Source organism: Panthera onca, chromosome B3, assembly GCF_046562875.1.
Source record: "Panthera onca isolate mPanOnc1 chromosome B3, mPanOnc1 haplotype 2, whole genome shotgun sequence".
NCBI classification, from domain to species: Eukaryota; Metazoa; Chordata; class Mammalia; order Carnivora; family Felidae; genus Panthera; species Panthera onca.
This window is the reverse complement of record NC_138344.1, coordinates 13,656,173-13,671,210: the sequence shown is the minus strand read 5'-3', so window position 1 is coordinate 13,671,210 and position 15,038 is coordinate 13,656,173.

Below are 15,038 nucleotides of genomic sequence, written 5' to 3'. Positions count from 1 at the left end.
CCTTCCTCTATATCTGCAAGAAGGTCGCTTCGCTTTCTCATTATCAGTGTGCTCCCTGGAGTTGCGCCTTGAATTTCCTTCAAGACTTTGTCCTTTGTATTTGCAACTTGGCCAACTGTCTGGGGCAGGAGGGCCTAGCTGTTGGCTCATCTTGGCTTTTGACCTGTCTTCCTCACTAAGCTTAATCGTTTCCAGCTTTGGATGTAAAGTGAGAGACGCGGGACCCTTCCTTTCCCCAGAACGCTTAGAGGCCACGGAATTAGGCCATTGCCCAATTTCAATATTGTGTCTCAGGGAATTGGGAGGCTGAGGACAGGGAGGGAAATGGGGTGACAGCTTGTTGGTGGAACTGTCAGAACACACACAACATTTATGATTAAGCTCACCATCTTTTCTAGGCATGGCTAAGGACACCCCAAATCAATGACAAATAGTGACATCAAAGATCGGTGACCACAGATCACCATAATAGGTAATGCAAATGCTTTCAATATTGCAAGAATCACCAGAATGTGACAGAGACAGATGCTGTTTCCAAATGTTGCTGGCAAAATAGTACCTATAGACTTGCTCCGCAAAGGGTGGCCGTGAAACGTCAATGTGTAAAATATTATCAGCAAAGCACAATAAAGGGACGCACGAGAAAACATAGTATGCTTGTATATGTGCTCTTTGCTTTCTACTCAAATTCTTCTTTAAACTTTTTTTTTTAACATTTATCCATTTTTGAGAGTGAGGGGGACAGAGCACGAACAGGGGAGGGGCAGAGAAGAGGGAGACACAGAATCTGAAGCAGGCTCTGGGCTCTGAGCTGTCAGCCCAGAGCCCGACGCGGGGCTCGAACTCACGGACCATGAGATCATGACCTGAGCCGAAGTCGGACGCTTAATCGACTGAGCCACCCATGTGTCCCTGCTCAATTTTTTCTTTAAACCTAAAACTGCTTTTTGAAAAATCACCTGATTAGAAAACAGGAAAACAACTCTCTTTGTGAGATTTTGCTGCCTCCTCCCTACACCATCAGGCCTGGTCGGAGCTCCTGTCTTCTCTACCTATGGAGCTTCTGGGGTCTGAGCCCCGGCAGCCCTCAGGACCCCCAGCCTGGCCTCAGCAGACAGCTCTCTTGTCCCCCTCTCAGCAAAGGGACTGAGGACAGGTTGCTCGTGAAGGGGTCCCAGGGGATGGACAAGGAGGCTCTGCGCTGAGCCTGCCAGAGAGACGCCAGCAGAGTGAGATGCGCTTTGATGAAATAAAAACTAGCAAACGGAGCCCAAAGAAGGACCCGCCCCCTGCCCAGAGGCCCATGTCTGAAGATGACTTCAGGGGCTGGAGACACTCCTGGGGGCCCCCCGGGGGGCATGGGCCGAGGATAGACCACATGGACCTCTGTGATGACCCTCAGAGCAGGATGAATCCCTTCCTGGATTGAACGGGGACACGCTGGCTCCACAGAAAACTCATGAAATTGTAACATGCTGCCAGTTCCAACTGATTTCTCCGGACTTATTAGGATTGGAATCCAGGCGTCTTAGTTGATGCGTTTGGGGAGACCCTCCACTCCTGGGCCCCTGCCTGCCGAAGGTGACCTCACACAAAGGAGAGGGAGGCTCAGAGGAGACAGATCCCTGGGACTTTTGTGAGTAGCTCCAGGCTTCCCTACATCAGAAGGAAGCTTTCAATCAGGAGAGTGAGCCTCACTCGGGGACAGGGCCCAGACCACGGCCCTGACTTGATCTTGTGCACAGAAGGGGTCATGGCCTGGCCTAGGTTTGCTGTCGGGCCACACTGGCCTAGAGTGGCTGGGCTCCCGGTTGCAATCAGCCGTTTCCAACCCCCCTAGTGCCTGTGTAAGCGAGACCGCTTTCTATTTCAGAGCAAAGTTAAGGGGAACTGTCTTCCAGAAGCTGGCTGGCCTCCCCCTCCCCCGGCCCAACTGACCTGCTCCGGTTGTCAGGCACCTGTTTACCTTAGAGACGGAGCACTCCCCAGGGTTCTGAGCCATCAGCGGAGACCCACGGGACCCCGGCCCTCGGAGGCAGAGCTACGGAGCCCTCCGTGGCCATGGTGGGCCTGCTGCCCCATCGGATCCACTTCCCAGCTGGTCCTGGAGCACCTGCGGGATGCTCTGCCGGCGATTTCTGAAGGCTGGAGACACGTCCCCGGTCCCCATGAGTTCCCCTGGGAGATCCTGGTGTGTATGGCGGTGCTATTTTTGACAGTGAAGAGACGACGCATCTTAGGAAGCATCAAGGCACTAGGCAAAAGGTGTTCTGCCCACACTGAAGTCTGTGGAACGCTCAGTGGGAGTGTGGGACCCATGACCCAAGCTGACGATGCCCTAGGGCGGCCTGGGGCGGAGGCCAGTCCTCTCCCCTCACAAACCTTGTGCCTGTCAGCCATAAATACAAACCGCAGTAGGCTGTCACTCCAGGACCCCGTTGACTTTCTGGAAAAGGCTCAGAAGCGCCAGCCTCCTGAGCTTCCCCAAGTGACTGGTGACACCCTCGCGTTCAAAGCGTCAGAGAAGGAGGGAGAACAACTTCAGAAGAAACTAATGGATGATTTGAATGCAAACTCCCACGTTCCAGAAGGTCCAGAACCGCTTGCCCAAGAAATTGCGAGACGGAAGCAGAGACGCGGGGGACAAGGAGCAGGAGAAAGAAAGGCGGAGCCGTGGCGCACACGGATGGAGCGGGCTCTGAAAGCGACAGCCAGCCGATTCGCATCAAGGACTGGAAACCTGCCGAAGACCAGCCCCTGGCCCGATCTCCTCGGAGCTCACTTGGGTCACGTCCCCGGGGAAGTCGAGCGAAAGAAGGAAGCAGGAGATGCTCAGAGATGGTCAGAGGCTGATCCGAAGGGTGTCGCTGAGGATGCTGATTTCAACGGGTCCCTTCAAAGTGCGGAAGCGAAGAGTCGGGAAATAGCCAGACAATTGTGGGAAGAAAAGCGAACGAAGGAAGAGCTCACAAGACAAATAATAAGCCTGCAAGCTGAGGAAGCCTCTTTGCGGCAGGGAAATTCGCAGCTTGAGAGTGAGATTCAGCAGCTGAAGCTGAAGCTTCAAATTCTGCCCGAATTCTATCCAGAGAACCTCAGGCGACTCCAGACAAAACTGTCTGAGGAGGAAACGCGCTGCTTTGAAATCGAGAAGAAACTTTGCACCACGCGTAGAAACATGAAGTCCGTGTCTCAGATTCGAAACTTATACAAGACGATGGCCGAAGACATGGGCAGAGAACTGGAGAGAAACGCCTCCTACTGTCGAAAGGGGACCCTCTTCCGTGAGAAAATCGTTCAAGAAAGCTGGAAGGCAGTTGTGCTGACACAGAGACACCTCCAGGCGCTTAGGAAGGAAAACGATCACAGCAGGCACCTGCTGGCCAACGCAGAGTCCAACTTCCAGCCTTTCCTGAGCGGCCCCTGGGCTCCTGCTGCTCCACCGGGAGCCCCCAGAGGCCCAGCAGTGTCCCCAGGGGATCCCCTGCATCGTCAGCACCCCTAGGAAGGACAAGAGTCGGGCCATGGGGACCCAGGCATCCGGGGACACCCGTAGGTTCGGCTGAGCTCGAGGCGGCCGGGTTCTGAACTCCCACAACCACAGCACTACGTCCGCATGTGTTTTCTGCCTTTATAAAGTCATTTTGACTCATCTCTTTTTGTTTTCGATACTGTTATTTAATTACTACTACGATTGCTTTTGTTCAAGTAGACTTAGCATTACAATTTTCAGGTAGCATTTTTCTAATAAATATTTATTCAATGTAATTCTTATGAATATACTGTTTCCACATCATCAAACCCTCTAGAGTTAGATAATAAAAGTATTGTTTTTTGATTTAAATAAAAGGTCCAGGGGCGCCTGGGTGGCGCAGTCGGTTGAGCGTCCGACTTCAGCCAGGTCACGATCTCGCGGTCCGTGAGTTCGAGCCCCGCGTCAGGCTCTGGGCTGATGGCTCGGAGCCTGGAGCCTGTTTCCGATTCTGTGTCTCCCTCTCTCTCTGCCCCTCCCCCGTTCATGCTCTGTCTCTCTCTGTCCCAAAAATAAATAAAAAACGTTGAAAAAAAAAATTAAAAAAAAAAAAAAAAAAAAAAAAAAAGGTCCAAGGGCACCTGGGTGGCTCAGTCAGTTAAGCACCCAACTTCGGCTCATGTCATGATCTCGCGGTTTGTGGGTCCGAGTCCCGCATCAGGGTTTGTGCTGACAGCTCAGAGCCTGGAGCCCTCTTCAGATTCTGTGTCTCCCCCCCCCCTTCTCTGCCCCTCCTCTGCTCATGCTCTGTCTCTCTCTGTCTCTGTAAAATAAATAAACATTAAAAAAATTAAAAAAAAATAAAAGACCCACTATTACTTTAACCATTGAAATTTGGCATAGATACAAACATTTAAAATTATAATAAAGATCTTTTTTTATGACATGAACATTTTTGTATATTTTTATGCCATGTTTAAACACATGAGCACATATGAGAAGTCTACGGAAGTAATTTAATGTTACTCGAGTAGATTTCGAATAGTTTTCAAAAACAATTGGGAAAATGCAATAAACGACACCTTGTTCAAACTTCATGATATTTTTATTAGATTAACCCTAAATTCATAGATTAATCCCTTTTGGAATCGTGTTTGATACATCAGGCAATTCTCTTTTGTATGTATATAAATTAGGCATCTGGCATATATACACGCTGTGTGAGCAAGATTTCTCTTGTTAAACATCTTTTTGAAATGTTGCAGCTTTCTTTATATTTATATTGCCCTCTGTTACTGACATACCAGCTAAAAGTGTCATGTATCTGCACTGTGGGGTGTGTGTGTGTGTGTGTGAGAGAGAGAGATCAAGGGAAAACTTTTGTTTTCACCCTATACAATTTAGAGAGGCCCAATAACAGTGTCTTTCACAAAATTCAAAAGTTTTAAAAAATAGCAAAATAAAAAAAAATGGTTGCAAAAGGTAAAGTCCTCTTCTTATAAATCACCATGTTTTCAGTGGCACCTAGAACGGGGAATCCTTTCCAGCTTTCCAATTTTTAGGCCCAGATCCATCAGAGGAATCGCTACCTCTGCAGCTCTCGCCTTACAAAATGCATTTCTCGCATCATAAAACCTGAAAGTCAGAATGACTCCTTGATCCATTGGCTGCAGAACAGATGCGGTGTGAGCAGGCCAAAAACAAGACAACAATGATCTCGTTGTACATCCCCACCAGAGCCCTTGGGTGACCAGTTGCATTGTCAACGAATGGTAATATTTTGAAAGGAATCCTTGTTTCTGAGCAATGGATCTCAACAGTGGGCTTAAAATAGTCAGTAGACCATGTTGTAAACAGATGGGCTGCCATCCAGGCTTTGTTGTTTTATTTATAGAGCTCATGCGGAGGAGATTTAGCATAATTTTTAAGAGCCTGAAGGATTTTCAGGATGTTAAATAGGCAGTGGCTTCAACTTGAAGTCAGCAGCTGTCTTAGCCCCTAACAAGAGAGTCAGCCCGTCCTTCGAAGCCTTAAAGCCGGGCACTGGCTTTTCCTCTCTAGCTATGAAAGTCCTGGAGGGCATCGCCTTCTGATAAAAGATGGTTTCACCTGTATCTGTTGTTTAGCGGAGCCACCTTCCTGAGTTAATTTTGAATAGCTCGCTGCAGTTTCTATATCGTCACTTGCCCTTTCATCTTGGTGCCCTGAAGACGGCTTCTTTCGTTGAACCTCATGAACCAACCTCGGCTAGCCTCAAACTTTCCTTGGGCAGCTTCCTCACCTCTCTGAGCCTTTAGAGAACTGAGGAGAGTTAGGGCCTTGTTCTGGGTTAGGCTTTGGCTTCGGGGAGTCCTGTGGCTGTTTGATCTTCTATCCAAGCCAGTAAAACTTACTCCGTATCTGCGATAAGTCTGTTTCACTTCCTTATGATTGGTGTGTTCACCAGAGTAGCACTTTGAATTTCCTTCCAGAACTTTTCTTTTGCTTTCATAACTCGGCTAACTCTTTGGGGCAAGAGGCCTAGCTTCCAGCTGATCTTGGCCTTCAAAGTGCCTTCCTCACTAAGCGTAATCATTTCTAGCTTTTCACTGGAAGTGAAATTGAGGCAGACCCTGTTTTATTATTTTTTGCTTTGTCCTAGCTCTCTCTCTCTCTCTCTCTCTCTCTCTCCTCAGGCCACCCTACTCAGTGTAAGTTGAAGCCAATGCTCATTAGTATTCTGAAAATTTTAGGGCCTTCAAAAGTTATGGTAAATCGGGGCACCTGAGTGGCTCAGTCCGTTGAGCATCTGACTATGGCTCAGGTCATGATCTCACGGTTTGTGGGTTTGAGACCCGCATCAGTCTCTGTGCTGACAGCTTGGAGCCTGGAGCCTATTTCAGATGTTGTGTCTCCCTCTCTCTGCCCTCCCCTTCTCACGCTCTCTCTCTCTCTCAAAAACAAATACACATTAAACAATTTAAAAAAATTATTCAGATTCTACTCTGCCCACTCTGTCAATGGAACAACAATGCCTAAATGAAAAGCACACCTTTTTACAAAATGGTTTACTGAATATTTTAAGCCCACTGGTGAGACCTACCGTTCAGAAACAGATTCCTTTCAAAATATTGCTGCTTATTGACAAGCCAAGAACTCTGATGAAAATATGCAATGAGATTTGTGTTGTTTACATGGATACTAACACCACATCCATTCTGCAGCCCATGGATAAAAAAGTAATTTTGACTTTCAAGTGTTATTGTTGAAGACATACATTTCGCAAGGCTATAGCTTTCATAGATAGAGTTTCCTCTGATGGATCTGGGCAAGTTAATTGAAAATCTATTGGGAAAGATTCACCATTCTAGGTGCCCTATGAACATTAGTGATTCCTAGGAAGAGGTCAGAATATCGACATGAACAGGAGATTGTAAGAAGTTCACTGTAGATTGAAGAGAAAGCTCTCATTGGTCTAAGTCACCGCAACTGTGGGGGAAATAGCAAGAGAACTAGGGTTACGAGTGGAACCTGAAGATGGGTCTGAATTACTGAATTGTTGCTTCTTAACGCGTGAGCAAAGAAAGTAGGTTTTCGGGTGGAATGCACCCCTCATGAAGACGGTGTGAAGATTGTTGAAATGACAACAGAGTTGATAATATTCCATAAACTTAGTTGCTAGAACTGCAGCAGGTTTGAGAGAATTGACTCCAGTGTTGAAAAACGTTCTTCTGTGGGTAAAATGCTATCAAACAGCCATCACGTGCCGTAGAGAAATCATTCATGAAAGAAAGATCGATGCAACAAACTTACTGTCATCTAATTTTCAGAAATTGACACAGCCACCCCAACCTTCAGCAACCAGCACCCGGATCGGTCAGTAGCCATCGATATTGAGGCAAACCCCTCCAACAGCAGAACGATGATTTTTGAAAGCTCGGTGGATGGTTAGTGTTTTTTAACAATACGTCATTTTTAAATTAAGGCATGTACATTTCTTTGAGATGAATGCTCTTGCACTCTTAATGAACTACAGTATAATGTAAGCATAACTTTAACGGGCACTGGGAAAGCAAAAAATTTGTTGGACTCACTTTATTGTAATATTGGCTTTATTGTGGTGGTCTGGAACCAAAACTGTAGTATCTCGCAGTTATGCCTGTATATAATAAGCCTGCCAACTCTGTTTTTTTTAATTTTTTTAAATGTATATTTATTTTCGAGAGACAGAGAGACAGAGTGAGACTGGGGGAGGGGCAGAGAGAGAGGGAGGCACAGAATCCGAAGCAGGCTCCAGGCTCTGAGCTGTCACCAGAGCTCAAACCCATGAGCCATGAGATTGTGACGTGAGCTGAAATTAATAAGAGTCGAATGTTTAACCAACTGAGCCACTCAGGTTCCCAGGTACTTGTTTTATTGCTTTTTAGTCATATTCTTGACTATTTCTTTAAAGTTTGTATTCTTTATCATGTGTAGTAACTGACATCTGCTCAGTTACCATAGTGGAAGGCTAATGATTAGACAGAGAAATCCTTGAGTGCTTTGAACCAGTGAGTCTCCCAGTCTTTGGCAAGAGGCTCTGTTGGGCCTGTGTTCAATGGTCTGACAAGCAGTCTCCCTTAGCCTTCACTTCCGGATTGTGCAGAGACTGGGGAGGCCCTAAGATTTTACCTCTGACTAGCATCACTCCCTCAGGCAACTATGGTATTAAACAATTGCTACTGCTTCTTTTCAGCAAATACCCTGCAGGTTAGTGCTGTTCCCAGAGACTGGGTTCTGAGTCAAGCACGGAAAGTGGACTTTCAGACAATTCCCTCGCACTTTTAGGGGCTTCCAACCTGTGTTGTCCCTTCCAGTGCCCGCTACACTCCTTGATTTCACAGCTACCACCGTTGTGAGACTATTGCTTTTTAAAGCTATCTAGTTTCTGGAAGGACAGTGATGAGATAATGGCAAGCCAAAGTAGTATAAGCCTCACGGGTTTTGTTAACATTCAGCTGTTTTTCTTGAATAAGCATTTCTTGAATTGTTGCAAGGCTTTAATTTCTACAATTCATTTTGCTTTTATAGGAAAGTGGCTTTTCAGAAATCTTTACTCAACCATTTGGAAACCAAGCCCTTCTGTTTCACTTTTGATGATCATAACATAAATAAATTCCATGTGTATATCATGCTAGGCTTTACAAAGGACCTTCACATGATACCTCTTTGTGGCCTTTAAGTTCTTGGTTTATGAAACATTTTAAACATGAAAGTGGAGAAAACAATATATTGGCTGTCCTTGTACCCCCTTCCCAGATTTAACAGATGTCATATTCTGCCATATTAGCTTCAGATTTATTACTTTAAGGAAAGAAATATATTTATTGTCTTTCGTTTTCGCCTTTTGAAGAGCTTACCCCTCTTTTGTGGTTGACATGTTAATGCCTCCATATTTGCACATTTTTGCATATGAATGCATAAATGAAACATGTATGTGCATATATCTATATCTACATAATAGTTTTGTATCTCCTTTAAGTATTTTACTTTTATACCTTTTTGAAACAAGTTTTCCTTCACTTTGGCATTGTCATTTTGACATTTACCTATGCTGATATATGTAAATCTACTGTTTAAAAGAATGACATTTCATTGAATAACCAACTGCAGCCTATGGAGTCAGTCCTATACCCATGACAGTTTGGCATGGAGGCTATGAATGTGAGCTCTGAAGCCAGAATTCCTGGGCAATAATCCGTATTGGTTGCCTCTATTTTTCTCTGTTATTTGGGGGAAATTGTTTAACTGCTATGCCTTGGTTTACTTATATGGGTATGACATAGATCATACCACACAGAGTCATTTTGAAGATTAAATTACATAATACAAATGAAAAGCTTAAAAGGGTCCTTGGGAAATAATAAGTCCTTGGCAAGAATTAGCTTTTATTACAGACGATGCTATAGGGAACACTTCTACGTGTATCTCATAACATTTCTGCATTAGAGCATATGAAATATCCAGCCAAAATGGATGGGACCAAGGTGCATTTCTACCGATATTATCCACATCCTAATCATATATTGATGTACTCAGACAGCCCAGCCTGGGAAAAGGTATTTACCATGTATGCATTCAACAAAATATTAGTGTCCAAGGTACACATTTTATAAAACCTTCTGTAAGTTGTTAAGAAAAATATATATCCATTTTTAAAAATGGGAAAATACATGTGAGCAGAAAATTCACTGAAAAGTAAATTCCCAGGACCAGTAGAGTTAGAGAGGCCAAGTGACTGACTGGTAGTTAGACAATTTGCTAACAAGTGACCCAATATAGCTTTAATGTACATCTTCCAAAATCTACCCCCAGGTTTTCTCAACTACTACATTTTTTTTCCTTCCAACTAATCAAGCGGTTGCTAAATCTCTGCTTCTCTAAATGATGTATAAAAGAAGTGTCTTCCCCCTGCTTTTGGTGTGTCCTTTTATTTAAACAAAAACATTTCCCCCCCCCAGGAAGATGTTCTCTGTGCTGAAATTAGCTAAAGCAACTTGTAACACATGGTGTGTTATCCATGGATGTGTGCATGTGTTTAAAAAATCTGTGTAGTTGTTTCTACAAATGTATGAATGTAACAGGTGTCCGGGCACACATGTGTTTTTCAGAGCTACTGCTGGTAAAAGAGTTGATGTAAGTGATCTCCTTTCAGAATAGCAACACGGCTAACACAGCTATTTATTTCAATTCACATTTACCGAAATGAAACGGACATTTGGCAACTTGACTTGGAACAACCAGAAGTTGGTATGCTCGCGGGCTTCTGAAATACAGGTGGGAAAGACATCTCCTATGTAATCTTTGGCATTCAACGTTCCAAAAGATTTTTATTTTAACCCCGCTCTTAATTGCCCTTCAGTATAAAAATTAATTGTGTTTTCCACTAAAAGGCCAGTGCAGCTTAAGGTTGCTCTAGGGTCTTGGCAGCCAATGCATCTTCTGTAAATGGCTCGATTGCCGTCTGCGGAGAGAAGTGCTGGGAAAGATGTGCTTGACCGAGGCTATACATTACGGTCCAATTAGTGTGACGATCACTACACGAGTCTTTAACTTTATCTGGTAACTGTCGGAATCTCTAATAGAGACCACAGAGAGAGTGGAGAGGAATTTAGAATCCACTCTGTCTGCCAGGCAGAAGGGGAATGCATTTTGGCTGTATACCAACGGGCAACCAGGGGCATGTCTCTCAATTTTTCTGTCCCCCCAAATGCCTCTATTCCCCCTAAATTAAGCGTTAAAAACAAAACCAGGACCCTCAGGGTACATGTTAGTGTAGACAGTACCAAGTACAACAGCGGCTCCTAGCAAGGGGTCTGGAGTCAGGGACCTTGGTTGGCATTTCAGGATATCTGTGTTGGGTTATTAAAACTCTGTAAGCCTCAGATCTATCAATTAATAACAGGAATGGTAATTGCATAGCCTTCACAGAAGTACTAAAATTATTAAATAGCATCTTGATTTAAAGAATCCGGACAAGTACTAAGCAATTTGAGTATTATTGCATTATTATTGAGTATTAAAGGAAAATAATGCTCTACACGGGCTCCAAAATCAGGATACCCAAAGTAGCTCATCACAATCACTCGTTAATGCGATCTTACAAAGTCAGCTTCCCAATCTTTTCCTTCTCTTCCCTCATTCTCCTCTGGTTGTTGGGCATTGTCTAGACCCTCTTGAGTTCAACACTCACTTTGTGATAAAGGTTTCATTATAGGAATTCTCTAACGTCCATCATAACAGGACTGACTCTACCCAACCCATTCCTGTGAGTGTTACTTGTCAACACCGCCTTCTATCAGTGATTCCTCTTATCCCCCTTTCCCAAAGGTTTATCTTCCACCTGGACAGCCATTGGAGACTGAAGCATCCGCTTTTCATTCGTGGTCTCTCCATGCCCCTGTCTCATGGATCCTCTGTAGGCTTTTTTCACCTCCTCTTGGAAACACACGTACTTCTATAGGAAATAGGGGGAGAATGTAGGCTACCTCATAGGGAAAGACTTAGCAATTCCCTTTCTTGATCGCTCCTCCTTTGAGAACAGAACTTTCCTTTATCTGGCACCCCCAAAGGCAAAAAAGAGGAGTGTAAGATTTGAACCAGACTCCCAGATGAGTTGCAGGATATCAGACACTTCCCCCTATGCACCTATGTTTCTGTGCAGAGGAGACTGCATGGTGGGCCAGCATACTTCCGCTTAGCAGCAACATTCAGAAGAGTATCTTTCTTGACTACTATGCTGAACAAAAGTCAGGTAGGTTTGCTCTAAATCTGTATTCCAGGTTTATCCCATTGCAAACACATACTTTAATGAACGTATAAATGGATGAACTAGGAGTATGGGTTGTTGCTACTATGAAAACTGCGTTGATGGCTTGAGGGAAAAATATAGAAATTCACTGGAAAATTCAATAGGAAAATCACTGTCTTAGCTCGGGCTGCTCTCGCAAAAGCAAGACAAACTGGGAGGCTTAAACAACAAATATCTATTCCTCACAGTTCCGGAGGGTGAGAAGTCCAAGGTCGAGGTACAGATCAATTCGGTTCCAGGTAAGAGCCCTCTTGCTAATTTCTTCTGTGTCTTTCCTCTTCTTATAAGTATATTCATCTTATCACGAAGGTTGGACTCTCATGATGTCATCTAAACCTATCCATTTCCCAAAGGTCCCACCTCCACGAGCCATCCCATAAGGGGTTCAACATATACATGGGGTTGGGCACAAGCATGCAGTTTATAATAATTATCAAAAAGATTTCTCAAGGGCGCCTGAGCGGCTCAGTCGACTACGTGGCCGACTCTTGATTTCAGCTCAGATCATGATCTCAACGTTTTGTGAGTTCGAGCCCCGTGTGACTTGGGATTCTCTCTCTCTCTGTGCCCCACCCCCTTGCTCTGTCTCTATCTCTCTCAAAATCAATAAACTTAAAAATATATTTCTTGAGAACTCAGTATGGGTGATGACACTCATGGAAAATAATAGTAAAAACAAAGAAAAGGCTCTGCAATTCTGCTTAGCAAGCTCTGTAGGTTATTGCACCATTTTAAAGAATGTGAAACTAAAAATCATTGATAATATATTTCGATGTGGTTTATATCCTTCATTCATTGGATAGTTTCCATTCTTTAAGATGAAATAAAATGTTTTAAGCAGGTATGCATATTTTTATGATTATTATTTTAAATTAATTTAAAAATACTAACCCTATAGTCAGAGAAGAGGCTTCTACAAAGTTTAAAAGTCCTTTAGAAGTTCTGGAGCATTCGAGAGTATGGTCTTAGGCTCCCGTTAAGATGTCTCCTCCTGTCCTCTCTCCTCTGCTCTCCCACTGAGCCAAGAGGTCACATCAGAGAAGATAGTGAGAAGACCATAAATAAATAAATAAATGAATAAATAAATAAAAATACAGTGTTTGTGGGGGTGGTGCCCGGGTGGCTCAGTCAGTTGAGTGTCCGACTCTGACTCTTGATTTCGGCTCAGGTCATGATCTTAGGGTCAGGGATTGAGCCCCATGTTGGGCTCCATGCTGAGTGTGGAGCCTGCTTAAGAGTCTCTCTCTCTCTCTCTCTCTCTCTCTCTCTCCCTCTGCCCATCTTCCTCATTCATGGGGAGAGAGAGAGAGAATGAGGATGCCAATGCTTGGTGAAGGCACTCAAGGACATGAACCCAAGGAAAGGAGGCAAAGAAGAGGGTGGGTGGAACACTGGGAAGGGAACAGGAGAAACAAAAATAAAGAAAGTCAAGAGAACAAAAGAAACATTTTTGGGGGGTAGGGGGAGCCACTATTAATTAAATATAAACGCAAAAAATATGAAACATTTAATGGGAATGTACTGTCTGTTAGGTACCACTGTATATAGTCGTATTAGATAAGACTATTTTTCTTGATTAAAAGAGAGTCTGCCTTTAACCCATGTGTCTTTGAAAGCCTACTATCACACATGGTGTGCAGCATACATATGTTACTTGTTCAATCAAGGAATAAAGTTTCATAAATTGTAAAGGACAACGCGACATAGCGAAGGAGTAGGGTTATCCTTGGTCTTGGCTCTTAGTTACGTCCTTGACAGTATTTCAGGCGGAGGGGGAGGGGCTCTTTAGACTCTTCACAGGATCACTTTCCACCTCAAATTCACCCCTTTATTTCTCTTGGTAAAGAAAACTCTTTCCCATATAATCTCACTTTTATTTTTAGTGCTTTAGGAGAATAAAAGAATGGAGAAAGCAGAACAGCAAATTTCAAAATATTTTATGTCCTCTAATACATCATTAAATTAAGTATACTTATCAATATAAGTATACTTATATATATATAAGTATAATATATACTATTATACTATTATATATACTATTATAGTATATATATTATATATATTATAGTATATAGTATAATATTATATATATTATATACTATTATATATAATATAAGTATATAATATATATTTATGATATAAAATATAAATACATAATATATATTAATTATACATTCTATATAATATTATATATTTTTATATTCTATAAAATTAATATGTATTATATATTTTATATATTATATAAAATTAATATTATATATTTTATATATATTATATAAAATTAATATATATTATATATTTTATAACTTAGGGCCCATTCAGAGGAGGGCTGATGTATCCATTGCTTAGCAAATAGAAGGTGTTCAATAATGTTAAATATCATCATTGCAAGGCTTCTGTATGCTTTGTTTCACCCTCTTGGGAGACTGACACATATTTTTTTATATTATATAGAAAAAACACTTCTCCAGTTCCAACCGGCCAATTTACAAATGAGTTTTGGGGATAACACATTTGCACATGGTACATGCACGAATAGATGTGGAAACTCAACCTGCAAATGGCAGGAGAAAAACAGCAATGCTGGGATACCATTATTATCATTATCATTATTATTATTATTATTTTAAAGTTTATTGATTTTGAGAGAGAGAGAGAGAGAGTGAACGTAGGAGATGGGGTCAAAGAGACAGAGAGAGAAAAAGAGAGAGAGCATGGAGGTGGGGTGAGAGAGAGAGAGAGAGAGAGAGAGAGAGAATCTGTAGCAGTCTCCACACCAGCAGTACGGACAGTGAGATCATGACCAGAGCCAAAATCAAGAGTCTGACACTTCACCGACTGAGCCACCCAGGCGCCCCCACCGGGATTTTATCATTTACATCATCCTTTCCCTGCTGCATGTTCCCAAGGTGGTCCAAGTTGGAATGTTGGTAGAAATGTTGTCAATTTTAAGTTGACCAAGAAAAGAACAATTCCTCCAAATCAATCATTTTACTTAACAGGTCTGGGATTCATGAGGACAAATAAGAAAGGTCTATAGAAAATAACAGAGTCCAAAATTACCCCCCCCCCAAAAAAAAATTTATATTTAACCAGAGAAATGCCTAAAGATGAAAGCACAATAATATTTACTGTGTTTTGTTTTGTCTTTTTTTAAATAGCAAAACAAATCCAAGCGCACAGCTCTGGGAGAACGTTAGCCTGATCATGGTACATGTGTGCAATCCAATGCTCAGC